The sequence below is a fragment of the Stylophora pistillata genome, chromosome 1 (assembly GCF_964205215.1).
Source record: "Stylophora pistillata chromosome 1, jaStyPist1.2, whole genome shotgun sequence".
Classification (NCBI taxonomy): domain Eukaryota; kingdom Metazoa; phylum Cnidaria; class Anthozoa; order Scleractinia; family Pocilloporidae; genus Stylophora; species Stylophora pistillata.
In genome coordinates, this window is record NC_142519.1 from 39,788,316 (window position 1) to 39,805,080 (window position 16,765).

At 39.0% G+C, this 16,765-nt stretch overlaps 1 long non-coding RNA gene across 1 annotated transcript; it reads left to right on the plus strand.

Annotated features, from left to right (window-relative positions):
• Positions 1 to 8,285: 8,285 nt before the first annotated feature.
• Positions 8,286 to 13,509, plus strand: LOC148742481 (uncharacterized). Its single transcript, XR_016000080.1, has 3 exons — positions 8,286 to 8,407; positions 11,766 to 11,837; positions 12,653 to 13,509. It is a non-coding gene; the product is annotated as an uncharacterized LOC148742481 (long non-coding RNA).
• Positions 13,510 to 16,765: the final 3,256 nt, after the last annotated feature.

A 16,765-nucleotide genomic window follows, 5' to 3' on the forward strand; every position in this document is an offset into this window, starting at 1 on the left:
TGATCAATGGAGTTCTAATTCCCTGTGTGGAAATGAGTGTATCATTTCGTTGCTTAGGTCGCCTCTTTGACTTCAACATGTCTAATAACCAACACAAATCTCAATTGTCTTCTCTTGTACAAATCTTGATTAATGACATCGATATAAAGCCACTGCATCCTAAACACAAACTTCTTCCGTACAGCCGCTATGTCCTGTCGAAGATGTCATGGCATTTCACCATAGCAAATATATCCAAAACCTGGATAACGCAACATCTCGACTCTGTAGTGAATGGCTACATCCGAAAATGGCTTGATATTCCGATATCTGGAACACTGAGCAATGTTTTCCTAGAAAGCAATAAATTTGGTCTCAATATTTTTCCTCCCTCTATCGAATTTACTGAGTGCTAGTCAGTTCTCCGAAATTCATTAGAAGAGTCCCCAAATGATTCCTTGAATGCTCTCTGGAAATCTTCAAGCTGTCACACTAACATTCAATATGATGTGTAAAAATCCACTAAGGAAGTTCTTAAGGATTTCCGTTCTAATCAAGAGGATAAACTGCAACACCACCTAACATCTCAAGGTTTCTTCTTCTCAAATGTTATCAAGTATTCATTGCGTCATCTGTTAATTCTATTTGGTCAGTGGCCCAGTCTCATCTACCGAAGAGCATTGACAACCTTACCATCCGCTACATCAACAATTCTCTTCCTACACGTAAGAATTTGGTAAGATGGGGATTATCACAGAAGTCCTGATTGTTCCTTTTGCCTTAATCCTGAGTCACTCCTTCATGTTTTCGCTGGTTGTCAAGAATGCCTTGATCGCTTTACCTGGAGACACGACTCAATCCTTAACTTCATTGCCAAGTCCCTTCAACCTGTAATTAATGTTAGCTCCTCAATCTATGCAGATGTTACTGGTTTTCTAAATCCCTCAATAAGAACTGGTGAAAGTGATCGCCCAGATCTTCTTTTCCTAACCCAGTCCAAGTGCCTAAATGTTCTAGAATTAACGATTGTTTTCGAATCTAGCTTGTACAACAATGCAGTACGTAAAAAAGAAAAATATCGGAACTTGATTAACGAAATGAGTAGAACTTTCAGATGTGTGAAGTTTGTAAATCTCTCCATGAGCTCCCTTGGCGTTTTCTCAGATGAATGCTCTACGTTCTTAAACATGATGAATGACATAGGCATTGACAAAAAGCAGCAGCTTTACATAATCAAGAAAATGATAGATGTAGCTACTAGAGCAACATATTACGTCTTTTGTTGTAGAAATAGGAATTGGGACAACCCAGATTTGATGCAATTTTGATTTTTGTGTGTGTGTTGAATAAGCCAATCTCAACCAGCATTTGTAAATTGCCTATACTTAGTGAGATTTACAATTGTACATTTCAAAACACAAACAAAGTTTCCATTACATTTTTCCATGTACAAATCTCGACGTCTTATTGGGTTTGTGTTTGTGTTTAGTTCCCACCAACCTAATGGAAGTCGCAAAGACTCAGTTTGTCCTGCTCAACCATTCTTCATTTTTGTGGTGCCCGGCGGAAGGTGGACCGGCTCCTCGTATTGTCTGGAGAAGGAATGGTGTTGCTGTGCAGAACGGCACTGGTGTGCAACTCCGAATCACTGTTACTAAAGAAGAAAGAAATACAAAATACAGCTGCGAGGTGGACGACCATGGTCAGTTGAAGAGGATTAACATCAGTCTTGATGTCGAGAGTAAGTTTCAAGTTTCATTTTACTTTAAGAAGAGCTCAGCTGTTGTTTATGCTTAGGGTAACCTTGCGATTTGTCTTTAATTTTGTTTTAGAGTGAAATTGTCTAAAATTTTTATGTAAGGGTAATCTCAGAAATAATATTTATCAAGTAAATCAATTTCACTTGCAGCGTAGTTTCATATCTCGAAGAAAAAAATTACTCGCTACGTTATCTTTAATGATTTTCCGTTTAATTACTGTGCAGGTTACTGGTTGCTTAGAGCGGCGTTTACTCGTATCATTAACGAAAAGAGAACTACATGTAAAAGAAGACTTTGTCCAAAAGAGGCTAGGCTTTTAAATTTATTTAGTGTAAAAAAATTACTTCTCTGTTCGAAATGGTAATTAGCTTTTTTCATTTCTATGTCACTGTTATTTTTAATTAACGAATTTGGAGTGAAAGTGAATGATTTATTGCAAACATGTTGCATGCGAGAACAAAGTGTAAGCCCATGTTTCTCACCAAAACGAGACGGTGAATGACATTTTGAAATATGTTTCTGTTTTGTCCCGTGTTTTTCTTTGTTTGAGTGTTACTCCTAATGGCCGTAGCCAGACTTCAGAAAAAGACAAGGCAAGTTTCGGGTCTGACATGCCCCCCCCCAGAAAATGTTGAAATCTAGAGGCTCAGAAATACCCTCTTAAGCATTTACTGTGGCATTTTTCTCCAGAAAAGTCAATCTTGTGCAAGTGTAGAAGTTCACTTTCTTATTGCTGAGCGATGCTGGTACCCAAAAAGAGGCCAAAAATCAAGACGAGGCAATTGCCTCGTTTTGCCTCATGCTAGCTAGGACCCTACTCCTGAGAAAAAAAACTGACGAATAAAGTTAGTAAAATCTGTGGCGTTTCACTGGGTAATTATTTTGTTACACAAGCTACTTCAAATAAACAAGACTTTTTCATTCTCTACAGGCTTTTCTTAATAAAGCTTAACTAGGTATCTTAAGAGTTTTTTCGACAATGAAACTGACAGGCAAATGAAAAACAACGCCATGAATCCAGCTTTTAAATTCTCAAAGCCCTGAAATGTAACAATTGTTTATGCTCCATAGTAATCGATTTCAGCTATAAAATTCTGTGCGTTTAGGGCGAACCTCTCGAAAGTAATCTCCGCCTTTTAAGAAAATCTGTCCGTTGGAAAGAAAAGGTGACAGAAAGTATCAAAACATTCATTATTGACACTTGGTTTATTTGTCGATTAAAAAAAATTTCCCTCTCAACCTCCACATCAGCGGTCTTGTGCGATTGTCTTTTTATTTTGTGGCATTTCGTTTTTTACGTGCAGTGGTTTAATTGGTTGTTATCTCTAATGCATGACAATTTTCAACCTCCTATTTGTTTCAGTGGTGTTCTATGGTGGCATTAAATATCGCAGCTCATGGAATCGACTTTGATTGACTTTTACTTAATTTCTTTGATTTTAATGAATGAGCACGATATAAACGTGCATAGATCTTCATCGGCTCGCCTTCCGTTCAAGGTCTCAAACTTCCTCACAGGCGAAAGAACGCTCTTACTGTTGTATTGTACTGGAAGTCAGATACGCAGTCTTGTTACCAGTTTGAGGGGAAACGATCTAAGTTAATCGTGCCTTGACCTCTCTCGCTCCTCATTGGAAAGAATCCTACTAGGTCTGAAATAATGTGATTACTCACAACTTTCCTATTCTTGGCTTTGCTCTGATTTCTGTTCATAATCAAGTGACTGTTTACGTGAGTTAAAGACGAATCTGAAAATAAATTAAAGTTTATTAATTATAGATCTTTAGCGATTGACTGCGCTAAGAAACTTATCCAACTAAAATCGATTATGGTGAAGCTATTCTCTTTATCTTTCGTGAAAAAGTACGGTGAAAATAATACTGCCTGCAATTGGCAAAAACCTTCTGAATCTGCATTTAATGTTTTTCGCTGTAGTGCCAACGAGGACTGTGCTGATCAAATTATTGAATATCTGAGTCCAGGTATTCGCAAAATTGTTCCGAATTGCTAACTAAAAAACTTACCAAGGTCTCAAGGCGACGTATATGAAGGTTTCTTCTGAAGTCAAATAGAGTCGAGTCCCGTTAATATTCTTATCATATAAGGGACAAAATTACTGAGTTATGATTGGTCAAGACGGAGAGCATTTTTTCTTAATTTTTGTAATTGCCCCGAGAAAAACTACTTGAAAATGATTGGCTGAGAATCGCTTAACAACGGCTGCCAAGGTAAAGAGATTTCTGTTTGCTTTTTAACAATGGCGTCCCGTTTTGCGCGAGATCAGTAAGAAAACATTTTGCCCATTATATTGTAAACAAGTAATCACATAGTTCCTCGTAAAATTAAGGATTAATATCACTTGTGTTTTCGGAAGTTGCAGAAATTGCCCTCGTCGCTGCGCGACTCGGGTAGTCTCAGCAACTTCCGAAAACACGCTGATATTAATCCTTAATTTTACTCGGCCCCATGCGATTACCTATACGTATGTCATTCGTAGTAGGCGCGTGATGTTTAAGTCATGATCAAATAACCGCATAAGAGATTTAGTGCGTGTTTTTCACAGACCGTCTTACTGTGAGTGAGTGAATACTTTATTAATGTGTCAAGAGATTTAGCTACCAAGCTAATTGGGGACACACAAAAAAAAAAATTAAAAAGAAATTTTTCCTATCTACAATATTTTAAATGATATTCATATAAATATATACAATATAATAAAATATAAAATCGGAGATAACAGACAATCATACACAGCAAAATGTATCAATCACATGCATGTAAAATTTAGTGAATGAGAAGCTATTATGTAATACAGGCATTGCATTTGCATGACCCATCCAAAAAGGTTCGTAATATTAATTCTCCTGATGGCTTTCTTGAAGGCTTGAAGACTATTTTTTCTTCAAATATCTTGACTTATTTTCCCCGTTAAATAGAGGCCTAGATATTTAACACCATGTTTCCCATACTTCACCGTCCTGAATCTAGGAATGGGGAATTCTCCACATCTTAGATTATAGTGTTTATCTGGCTTAAAGAAAATTTTACAAATGGGCTCAGGTGCCAAGGAGTTTTGGACCTTATACATTAGTATCAAAATGTCTTAAAGACGCCTATTTTCTAAACTAGGCAGATGCCCCTTTTCCAATTATTCTCCATATTCAGTTTTCTTGTCGTTGAATACTGCGCGTAACACCCTTTATTGAATCTTTTCTAGTTTTCTTTTCTCCGATGCTTTACAAAAATGCCACACAGTATGGCAATATGTGAGGTCAGGTAATATGGCCGATTTGAACAACTGAAGCTTAGCTTCTACACAGGCAGCCCAAGCTCACTACTAGAAAAGCGGACGTGACTCTTAACGTGTTGCGCAACGTTTTATATTTATAAAGGTTTGTATGGGATGTTATCGGTTTGCCTTAAAAGAGATAAAAAAAATGTCTTGTTTTGAAATAAAATGGGCTTACCTTATTGCTTTGTTGTTTTCTTTGTTGATTCCGAGCGTCTCAGGCCATTTTGAAGCGTTTTCGGCGAGTTAGCGCTATGTTGGTGTTCAACTGCTAAAGGAAAGACAAGGCCGGAAACCTATTTTAGAAGTGTCCGTCGCCCGAAGCGAATAATTCCGCCAAAAAACTACCACCAGTCTCGATTCCTCCAGAAAATCAAAGCAGAGATGTTGCAGTTTCATTTTCATTCACTCGATTCCCAATTCCTCCCACAGATCTTTCACTAGCGATGCTTTTATCTCCAGATCGATCGGCTTTCCAATTTTGAATTTGGCTGCTTGAAACATTTGCGGGCCCATTGGCCGATCGCACAGTATGCTGGGTAACAAAAATAAGCCCGGCGAGGGTAGCCAGCGACCTGCAGTCGACAAGTAAACCAGTTAGCTCCCCTAGTCCCCTCGAGAGGTTTTGTCAAGAACGCATTGTTTTGATCGACCAATCAACATCGAATGGAAATGTGTGATCAAAACAATGCGTTCATGACAAAACCTCTCGAGGGGACTAGGGGAGCTAACTGGTTTATTTGTCGACTGCAGGTCGCTGGCTACCCTCTCCGGGCTTATTTTTGTTACCCAACATACTGTGCGATCGGCCAATGGGCCCGCAAATGTTTCAAGCAGCCAAATTCGAAATTGGAAAGCCGATCGATCTGGAGATAAAAGCATCGCTAGTGAAAGATCTGTGGGAGGAACTGGGCATCGAGTGAATGGAAATGAAACTGCAACATCTCTGCTTTGATTTTCTGGAGGAATCGAGACTGGTGGTAGTTTTTTGGCGGAATTATTCGCTTCGGGCGACGGACACTTCTAAAATAGGTTTCCGGCCTTGTCTTTCTTTTAGCAGTTGAACACCAACATAGCGCTAACTCGCCGAAAACGCTTCAAAATGGCCTGAGACGCTCGGAATCAACAAAGAAAACAACAAAGCAATAAGGTAAGGGCATTTTATTTCAAAACAAGACATTTTTTCTATCTTTCTTAAGGCAAACCGATAACATCCCATACAAACCTTTATAAATATAAAACGTTGCGCAACACGTTAAGAGTCACGTCCGCTTTTCTAGTAATGAGCTTGGGCTGCCTGTGGCTTCTACAGGGATCATGCGCCTAAGATGAACAAGAGCATTTATTTTTATGCTAGCCTTCTTAGAAATAGCACTGATATGTGGACTAAATTTAAGCTTATCATCGATAGTAACCCCTAATAGTTTAAGCGCTGGTACAGATGCAGTGTTTTCTCCATCAATGTCAACACGTATTGATTGTTCATCATCGTTCTTCTTTCCTATCAACATATTTCTTATGGTTTCCCACTAAAAAGTTGTCTGTGTACCACCTAGAAATAGCTTGTCCTCCCTCATTTAATGATTGCTCTACCTTCTGTATCCAATTTCCTGTTACAAAAAGCTGGTGGTCATCAGCATACATAGACAGGTTTAATTTGCTAGGCGAACTGTTGATTAACAAAGTTAAGTCATTTTGGAAAATATTCCGCATAAGTGAACGAAATGATGATCCTTGTGGAGAACCTTTAATAGTATCTCTCCAACAGCTCATCTCTGGATCTAATTTGACCCTATTTTGTCAGTTAGTAAAGTATGACCTTATAAGGCAAAGCGCTTCCTCTGAGAAACATAAGCTTTGAATTTGTTTACCATGAGTGCCGGGTGAAGAGAATCGAAGACTTTGCTCATGTTAGTTGATAGTACTCCTACATACTGTTTGGAGTCAGCAGCCATTTTCCATTTCTCAGTCAAGTTCAGCAGTGTTGTTTCACAGCTATACATTTTCCTGTATGCACATCATAAGCAATTATTAAGAATAGGATCGAAGAAGGCATTAACTTGTGTGCTCAGTATTTGTTCATACACCTTATCCGCCGTACTGAGTAGTGTTATCGGTCGATAGTTCTTTTCACAAGACCGATTCTCCTTTTTGAAGACCGGTTTCCACAGGCCTTTTTTCCATGCTACGGGCCATTTCAATTACCTAATCGTATGCTCTCATTACTCAGACGAAACAGGCGGTTTGAAATCCCAGGGTGGAAGACCGAACGTTTTAAGAACACTTCTGTTTAATGAAATCGTTATTAATAATTATATTGCATAATGTGTATTGATAATCATATTGCATAATAACATGTGGCCGTTGGCCGTATTAACGGGTGACTGCATTTACGAGGGTTCATTATTCGAAAATGTATGGCTGTTTTACCGAGCCGAAAGAAGCGGCCGTATTAACGAGGTGACAAAACCAATGTTTCGCTTTGACGAAGGGCTAACGCTCGAAACATCAGCTTTTTAACTCTTTACGGTGGCCAATTTACACTTTGAAGTTAGTCAGATATTACCAAATTACCTTTTTACCCCATCGACGCAGCACCACAGTCTTTTTACAAACTTACCCCCTTTATTCAATGTCCATAGAGGCCACGGAGGGACGTTTCCGGTCAGGGTGGCCATGTTAATGTCGCGACGTACATGTTGCATAAGGAAATTAAACGGAATGGTTATCTTTGGTCTATTAAACACTATGAACAGCAAAATTTACCTCGTGTTGCCTTTACTATTTTTATCTTTGGACAAATCCAACAGAAAATAAATATATCTTATTAGACGTTTTGTTGTGTAGTATCGCTGAGTATTTTTACGAGTTGTGCTGTATTCGAGCTCGTAGGGTGAGTCAAAATACAAACAGAGAGTTAAATACAAACAAAAGAGTTATTATTTTACATCATTTTCAATCATGGCGAATAAAAATCATGTCAGTGATTAAAAAGGACTGTGTTAAAAAAGGCAGAACATCATTTTAAAAAATTTGATTAGAAATTTGCCTGTCATTTCAATGGGTGACATCAGATTTTAGTCTCTGATGATGCTAAGGAATATCGCTGAACGGATGGTTTACTTTCTAACGTATCATCATCGATTTGATTTAACAGCTTTCGGTTGATAAAATCTTTAAATAAAAGTGAACGATTAAAAACAAATATGATTCAAATAACAAGTTTAATTGAAGTCTGTTTTTGTTTGTCAGCTGAGTGCCCTCAACCGTGCCAATGCAAAGTCCTTGAAGGTAACATGAAGGGCTTAGTATCAGCCAATTGTGAAGGAAAACAGCTTAAGTCAATTCCAAAGAAAATTCCGCGAGCTACAGGAAAACTGTAAGTACTTTGTATGCATGACATAAATTCGGTTTCTGCTTGACTGAATTAAGAGGTGACACTGCAGAAAGTATGAGGAGTTTGCATTTATCTCACGTGAAAACAACAAAAAACATTAACAATTACAACCCAGAAAAATATCTTGAATTTGGTAAATTTGGTAAGGTGTGATTGTGTCAGGAGCTGAGGAGAAGATTAATAGCTGGGTTCAGACGGATAGTTTTGGTGTTTTGGCATTGTTTGTGATCTAAACTAAGCAGCCAAAAGTGAACAGGTCTAATGGATATAAACGAGCTGCAAGCAAAGATAATCTTCAAGTGATATGAAATATCTTGGTACTAAGTGAGTTTTAAGAAGATATCTATTTCGGACTATCAGTGTGAGAGTACTTAATCTTTTGACTGAAACAGACTCAACGTAGTACATAAAAACTGACAGGCGACAAACACTGAATAATTTGGTCCGTCAGGACTATGTTCATAAGGCCCTCTTCAGACGCTTTCAGACTTTAAGGTGAGAAAAACTTAATTCCTCAAGTGAAGCAGTTTGGAAATTTACACGTCTAGATGAGCAAAAGAAAACGATATTATACCCTGGTCCCAGAGGTTCTCTTCTCTCTACCGGAGTACGAGAATTCGGCGCTTCAGCGAGCTGTAAAGCAGCGAGCGGAGAGAACCTCTGGTCAGGACCGTTGAGAATCTCACTTTCATGCCACCAAGCTTCGGGTGACAGCCAGCAATCACGCCCCTTTCCGATAACCAATCAGAGTAAAGTATTAAAATACCTCTGGGGGTAGGTGTAGTGTTTTTACTTGTATCTGGAGTGGGCGTGGGGAATATATTTTGTTTCGTGGCCTTATTTACAATATCTGTCAAAATATTTGCTACGCGTGCCAAATGACAAGCTCCCATGTAGTACGAACTCCAACAAAAACCCCGATTAAAATCTACTTCCCTCGGACAAACCATTATTGCCGATTTTGCAACGAAAACGTCAAGGTAAATGGCTATTCTCAATTGAATATTTTCACCGAGAAGAATCGAGATTTTCTGCGCCGCTTTAGGCTTGTTGTGAACGCCAAAGTTGAAAACAATTCCAAGGTCTCACAAATGCTCTGTAATAAGTGCTACAGGCCTGTCCTAAAGCATGAAAAGGCACTTAGTCAATCCGAAGAATTACAAGAGTTCAGGAACAAATACAAAGTAGTAAACATAGATGTCGGAGAATTGACGCGACGCAAGAGATGTGCGAAAGATTCTCCTTGTAAATCACCGAGAACCGCAAGAACACCGAGTTCACCAGCGACGAAAACATTTGAACGAGTTCGCAACTCCAAAAGTAAAAGAAAGATTATTTCCACGGAGCTGAGAAGTTTGCAGTTATTGTATGTTGCTAGAAGTATGTGAGAATATTATTGATTTTCTTTGCTTCTCTTCTTAGGTACGCATTTACTATCCGTCTTACCCTGGTCCCAGAGGCTTTACTTACTCTTTCGTCTCTGTGGTTTTACGAGCCGCGAAGCGGCGAGAAAATTTGACGAGCCGCGAAGCGGTGAGAAGTAAGCGAAAGCTGACGGCAAAGATCAGGCAGAAGCTGAAAAATCAATGACTTTCCATGTCCTGTTGGCAATATGGCGAAGACGTCTTTCCTGTTAATGAGGCCGTGAAGTGCTTTCTTTTGCTCTTCTGACAGGGCTTGGATGTTCTGAAAGCGGTATTCGAGAGCTATAGACACTATCTCTCCGAAAACAGCCTCCGAAACGAATTGATTCATGAAGAAATTTTAGAAAATGCAGAATACTTGAAAATACAACAAATGTTGGCTCAGAGTGACAAACTTGAAAAAAAAAAACCCATCCCTACCCTGGTCAAAAGTCAAATGGAAGTAAAAACTCCCTAACCCCTCACCCCTATGACAAACTCTTTTAAACCAATCACAGGCGAGGTGAAAAATTGACCAATCAATGAGCCAGAACAAATTTGTGAAATCTTTAATTTGATTGGCGCGGTGAGATCAGTAAATTAACCGTCTCCAACCAGAGGCTTTCGCTTACTTCTCACCGCTTCGCGGCTCGTCAAATTTTCTCGCCGCTTCGCGGCTCGTAAAACCACAGAGACGAAAGAGTAAGTAAAGCCTCTGGGACCAGGGTAACGATATTAGGATCAGCTGGAGATTTCGACTTCAGTGAATTTCTTAAACTCATTGTTTCATACCGTAATCAAGGAGAATTAACCCGCGTCGGATCACTACAGTACAAAAATACTCGAACTGAGGACGGTAACTAGTCGATCTTAGATCAGCGAAGTACAAAGTTCTTTGCATGAGACGCTCATCAACATATTGGATTATAAAGGTTTTAACAGCTGCAACGCTTCTCGTGAGCTTGCATTTAGGAGAATGACCGGCAACCAGAATCTAGCGTCTATGCTCCTCGTGATCATATCAAATTTTTACTTACTATCGCATTGAGAAGAAGTAGAGTTTTCCGGCAAGGCCGTAATCTCGTCAAAATCAATATCGAGTAAGTTTTCAGATGGTATTCATGATTAAATTATTAGCAAATGTTAACGAGATAGATCGATGACTAAATTTACTTAAATTAGGAATTAGAAATGTATTTGTGGTTCAGTCCGTTTGCGTTGGCTCGATTTTGTTTGTTTGTTTGTTTGTTTTTTTTGTTTTGTATTGCCTTTTTCACTCTCTTTGCAACCGTCGCTAAGTATTAAGTGAATCCTCGCGGGAGGGTATGGATGCCCCCATCACACCCTCCCCAGATCCTGCCCCTACATGTCTACATTGACCCTGAGGATCAAGTGAAACGCTCCTTCATATTTGACCCAGTTCAAGCCAATGAGCTTTGGGGCTGATCTCTATATTCACGGGAAATAATCCACTTAAAGCTAATGCACAAAGTGAGGCAGAATTTTTTTCTAAGGGGGGAACTGAAATATCCATCAGTAGATAAACACTTGCTTCTGATCCTGATTGTGTAGGGAAACATAGTATTACATGTGTTTCAAATTTTTTCATTAAGAGAGCCAAAAAATATTTCGGGTGTTTCCCTTTGCATCATGATCATTACATATTTCATATTTCATTCTTTTCGCTGGTTCTAGTAAACAGAAAAAGCATTGGTCAAAGCTCTGGTATTTTCGAAGAATAATCTTTACTTAGAGAATTAATCATTTCAAGTACACACGTCACCTTGAGAAAAACTCATAGCAAGTTCATTTCTACATGAAGCTCCGAGTCAAATCAATAAGCAGCATACAGACAAGTCCTTAATCTTTTTGTAAGCTGAGAAATTCAGGTTCACAGTCGAGTAAATAAGGTAATTGATTTGTTAATTTGTTTCTAGGGACCTGTCCAATAATAAGTTGCTGAACTTGTCAGTAGGGGCCTTTAGTGACAACACGAAGCTGGAACATCTGTAAGGACGACGTTTCTTTAGCATACGAACGTTTAGTGATGATTTTTTTTTTTACCTCGTACCGATGTAGAGAAGCCGAATTTGAACTCTCACATCAGACTGAGTTGGAATCCAAACTTCCTGTCAAGAAAATATAGAAAAACGATATTTAAACCTCCCTTTTGCAGCTCAGTCAAATCACTTTAAATATTTATTTGGAGTCTCCGGTAACAGACTTATCTTGGAAGACCTCACTGTACCATTGCAACAAGATATAACGACCCTTTTCGAGTGGTAATCAATGGCCTCGTCCTACCCCAACCACGCCGTTTTTGTCCTCCAATCTCTTGACCACGTAAATACCAAAGGATCCTATACCAAGGCAAAATTTATCATGATTGCACAGAAACAATAGCGCCTGAAGCAGATCCTTAACCAGAGCGTTTTAAACCATCAGATTGAAATGTCTCAGAGGATAACAAACAGTAAAAACTATAAGAAGTCAGAGAGGAAACGCCAAAAAAGATGTTAAAAATTAAATTTACTCATATTCGACTTTAATACTGGTCAGCTTGCGCTAAAAGGAATCTAACAAAGGGTAATCTAAAAATTTCTCCTCAATTTCTTTAAATTGTAGCATTTAAATTTTCGTGAGGCAATGAATTTGATTAGAGTATTTGCCCTCCTTAAGATTTGTACCCAAATCTAAAAGGACATTCAGCTTTGCATTTGTTTATAGTATTTTGAAAAGTATCATGTGCTTTCAAGAAGTAGGAAAACTTACATACCATAGGCAACAGAGTTCACGCTTCGTTGTGATGACCTATTGGTTTCAGGGACTTGTCGAACAACCAGTTACAATATTTACCACCAGGAGTGTTTGCTGACATGGAGGTTTCCCCCTGGGAAGATTTGACGCTGTAAGTAAAAAAAGTAAAAGAAAAAAAATGAAATCAATTCATTGACCAGAGGACCCCTGAGGACATGTTTAAATCCAACAAAGTTATTAAGAAATAAAAGTTAATGAAGAAAAACAATATTGCTTCGAGTTGCAACCTCTCTTGCGCCGCAAAGCTCACTTTACTCTAAAAGAAGAAGCCGAGGTGGCCCTTACTGAGCTGGGCTTCCCTCTATGATGGAGGTGTTACTAAACAGAGTAACGTAGTAACAAGTAACGGAGCAATAAGAAATTGAAACGAGTAGCAGGAACATTAATATTTTAATATTTCAATATCAGTTGAAAAGTAATTTGGGAGCAATCTCTCGAAGTGAGACCGGAAAGATCTCGGGATTTACTTTAGTTTTTTCAATCGCTCCTTACCTTTAACAATCGAATCTTTATCCTAACACTTCTTTTTAGAGTTTATTCTAAGCCTCGCTGAAGGAAAAAAAAATTAGAATTTAGACGCAAACCCAGCGGTAATGTGAATCATTCCGATTGTTTACGATCTGATATGAAGCACAAGCCGTGGGCCGGTTAAAGGCAGTAAAAAGCACAAAAAGCGTTTTTAACAATCCGTTTATTACTTCTCTCATTTTAATTTTAACTTATTAAAGAAAACCCGGCTTCCGTCTCACGGTTTTGGGAGTGTTACTCCTGATTGGATAAGGGGGTGTTACCAACCTCAGAAAGGACTAAATAAGCAAAACTATCTGGCCTCAGGAGCATTGAATATTACTATACCAAGTTAGATCTCAGGGAATCAAATAAAGAGATTTTCGAAAGTGTTTGAAACTTACGACACATAACTTAAATCGTGCCAAGATTTTGTGAATTAAATACTTTGCAATGCATTATGTTGACGTCAAACCCTTGATTCCTTTCATCTGAATCGTAGGTGATCTGCGAGTTATTATAAAATGACTCAACATTCTGCTTTAACAAGTTTTTTAATTTGGAGAAAAAGACGGTGTGTTTTACAAGCCATCGTTTCAAAAACAAAAATATCAATCTTTTTGCGCGTCGCACACGAAGTCGTTTTAAAACCGTTCATGAAAAATCCTGAGACAAAGGAGTACACGTTTCATTTAACTACAAAACCACCGTGTACAACATTTTGTATTACTGAAAGTTGTCATCAGTGGGCATCCAGGCCTCAAAAGACAACATTTTTAAATCTACAAAGGATCATGGGAAGTGGGGGACCTCAGTACCTTGGAACACAGCACTGTATTTCTATCAAATCCTCGTAAATAAGAGGAACATATTTTGTTTCATTTGGTTACCATGGCAACGTAAAAATCCAAGCTACTAAACAACTGCATTTTAGACTTCCTAAGAGATTAAATGTAAAATGGAAGTGCATATTGCAAATTTAAAACGATTCTGGAAGGTTTCTCTCTTAGTCTTATTACATATCTGAATACGAAAAATGAACAGATAATTGCTGGCTCAGCTGGAAATTTGGACAGGTACAAATTGCTAAAAACTTAGTATTTCATAACGTGATCAAGGAACACTATTGTGTGTCGGCTTACTACAGGATTAAAAAGACTCAAACTAAATGGAAAACCGTGGATCCTGGATCAGAATAATACAAAACGCTCCACATTTTCATAGTGCTATTGATACCAGGACCCCCTGCATAGTTGAAAATTTGCTTGATTGGTTTTGGTCCTTCACTTCTTACTTGGCGTTTCTATAAAATATTCGGACCTATCACCTGTGATGTTAAAGGAATACATTAAGAGATGATCTTAAAATAAGTGTTCCATTTCTCTCAATTTGCGAGTTTTAATTCTCGACAAGCAATTAATCTGATTAAAGTCTTCGCCTTCTTTGATATCTGAACCACTGCTCAGAAGAGCAGATGGTCTGAGATGCTGGCATATTGAGCGAACGATGTTCTTTTGCATTTGGATCTTGTGAATCATTGAAGTTGTACCGTAAGATCAAATCTGATTCGAGTACGCTCCCCAAGGTTTGACAGTGACAGAAAGATAAACGCATTGTGGGAACACCCTGCGTTATCAGATCTCAAGAAAGCCTCAGTAGGTTTAGGATAAATGGACTTTAAAGCAACAAGCGTACAGAATGGGTACCACGGCGCTGCATCACCGCTGGTGAACGCTTAAACACCTCCACTACAACGTGCCTGGTGAATCCTATAAGACAATCACAGTACTGATGAACGCTTGTATTTTAACCATAAAAACGATAGTAAAGAACGGGTTCTGTTTCACCGTTTTAGGAAATCCCCTAAAAGAAAAAAAAAAACGTTGAGAAGTGTATCCGCTGTAAGACCGCTCGAAGACAACAGCTTATAGACCGCTTAGGTAAGGTTGAATGCAAGGGCTTCAACAGTGATGATGAAGGCCTTAAGATAACCGTTATAAAAGCGCTGATGAACGCTCGAAGACAATCACTGGCAAACAGTTGATAAATAGTCTAAGGAAGAAGACAACCGGCCTATAACGCCGATGATGAAAGCTCAACGTCATTCTCCATAAAAACGCCTAAAATCGCTTGAAATCAACCCCTAAAGCACTGCCCAGGACCGCATAAAGACAACCGCCACTAAAAAAAAAAAAAAAAACCATTAGCTCTAAATGGAAGCAGTCATCGGAGACCTTCGGAAGGAATGTTATCTCAGAAGAGCTCAAAGAAAAGATCAAACAAAGTGCATCTCTCAAGCACGAGATCAACTCCATCTACGACGAGATTCGCCGAAGCTGCAGCTTGCTCCGTTATGCCTCCATTTTATGCAGAATGATCAACCTTAGCAACAAACACTATCAGGAGGTCATGAGCACTCACACAAAGAAGATTGCAAGGCTACTCTACAAAGAAACGGATGTTGATGAGCATATACAGAACATATCGTCCTACGATCTCTCTTTCTTTCAGAAACCGGTCTTGTGTCAAGGCTTGAAATTTGCCTTTCCCCAATGGGTCTCATCGATTGAAGTGAAAGCGAGCTTTGAGATGGCTTACTGGAGCCTTGAACCTCATCTCGGAAACGATGATTTGAAAGAGTTGGCGGCTGCAACCCTACGATCCGTAGCACTGAACTACATCCAGTGCAAAGTACAGAAACCTTCCAAGACACTTCTGCTTGCCATCGATCAATTAAAACAACGCGACGGCATCGTCATCACGAAACCAGATAAAGGTTCAGGAGTGGTCGTAATAGACAAATACGAATATCTAGGACTGTTATCTGAAGCATCCATGAATGATTCAAGCAAATTTCGGGGGTTTTCTCTCGAAAGGCCCTCGGGTAGAGGCAGACCACCAACATATTATCACCCTCATCTACAGAAAGAGAAAGAATAAGAGTCTATCGTTCGTAGAATTCTACCCAAGCCTATTACAGATACGGTCCGCCCTACAGGCTCCAGATTAGTGCATTTGTATATATGGTTTACCAAAGACACACAAGGATCGGTTGGCAATGCGCCCCATATTATCAGCAACGCAAACATACAATTACGCTTTGGCAAAATGGCTGGACACTAAACTCAGTATTTCATATTGTAATTCAGGAATAAACTTCCCTGTCGGTTCACTGTCCTGATCAGAATTAAGACAAAAGCCCTACACGAGGAGCTCGGCCGTTAGTGTCAGAAACTTTGCATTGTGCCATTAGTTTCAGCGGTATTGTAGAGGTTGTATCCAATTGTTCATCAGTGGTCTTGTAGTGGATATGTTCCAGCTTTTATTACTGTAACATCCATTTTCCCTCCCCTCCCCCGTTAAATAATGAAAAATTATGCAACTTCAGCAACCTTGTACGCCCCCAACGCGATGAAAGACCGTTTTCAAATTTTGTGTGATAGGAGATAGTCCTTGTTTTCCTAGAGGTAATATAAAGATTAACTTCGATGGCCTATAAAGGGGTCTGCCATGTATATTTAGAGATCAAACTCTACATCATCTTAAAGCTTTATCCTTGTAGTCGAATTCCTCTGATTCTCTATCTTGGCCCCAAAGCGTCCAGGTTGAAAGG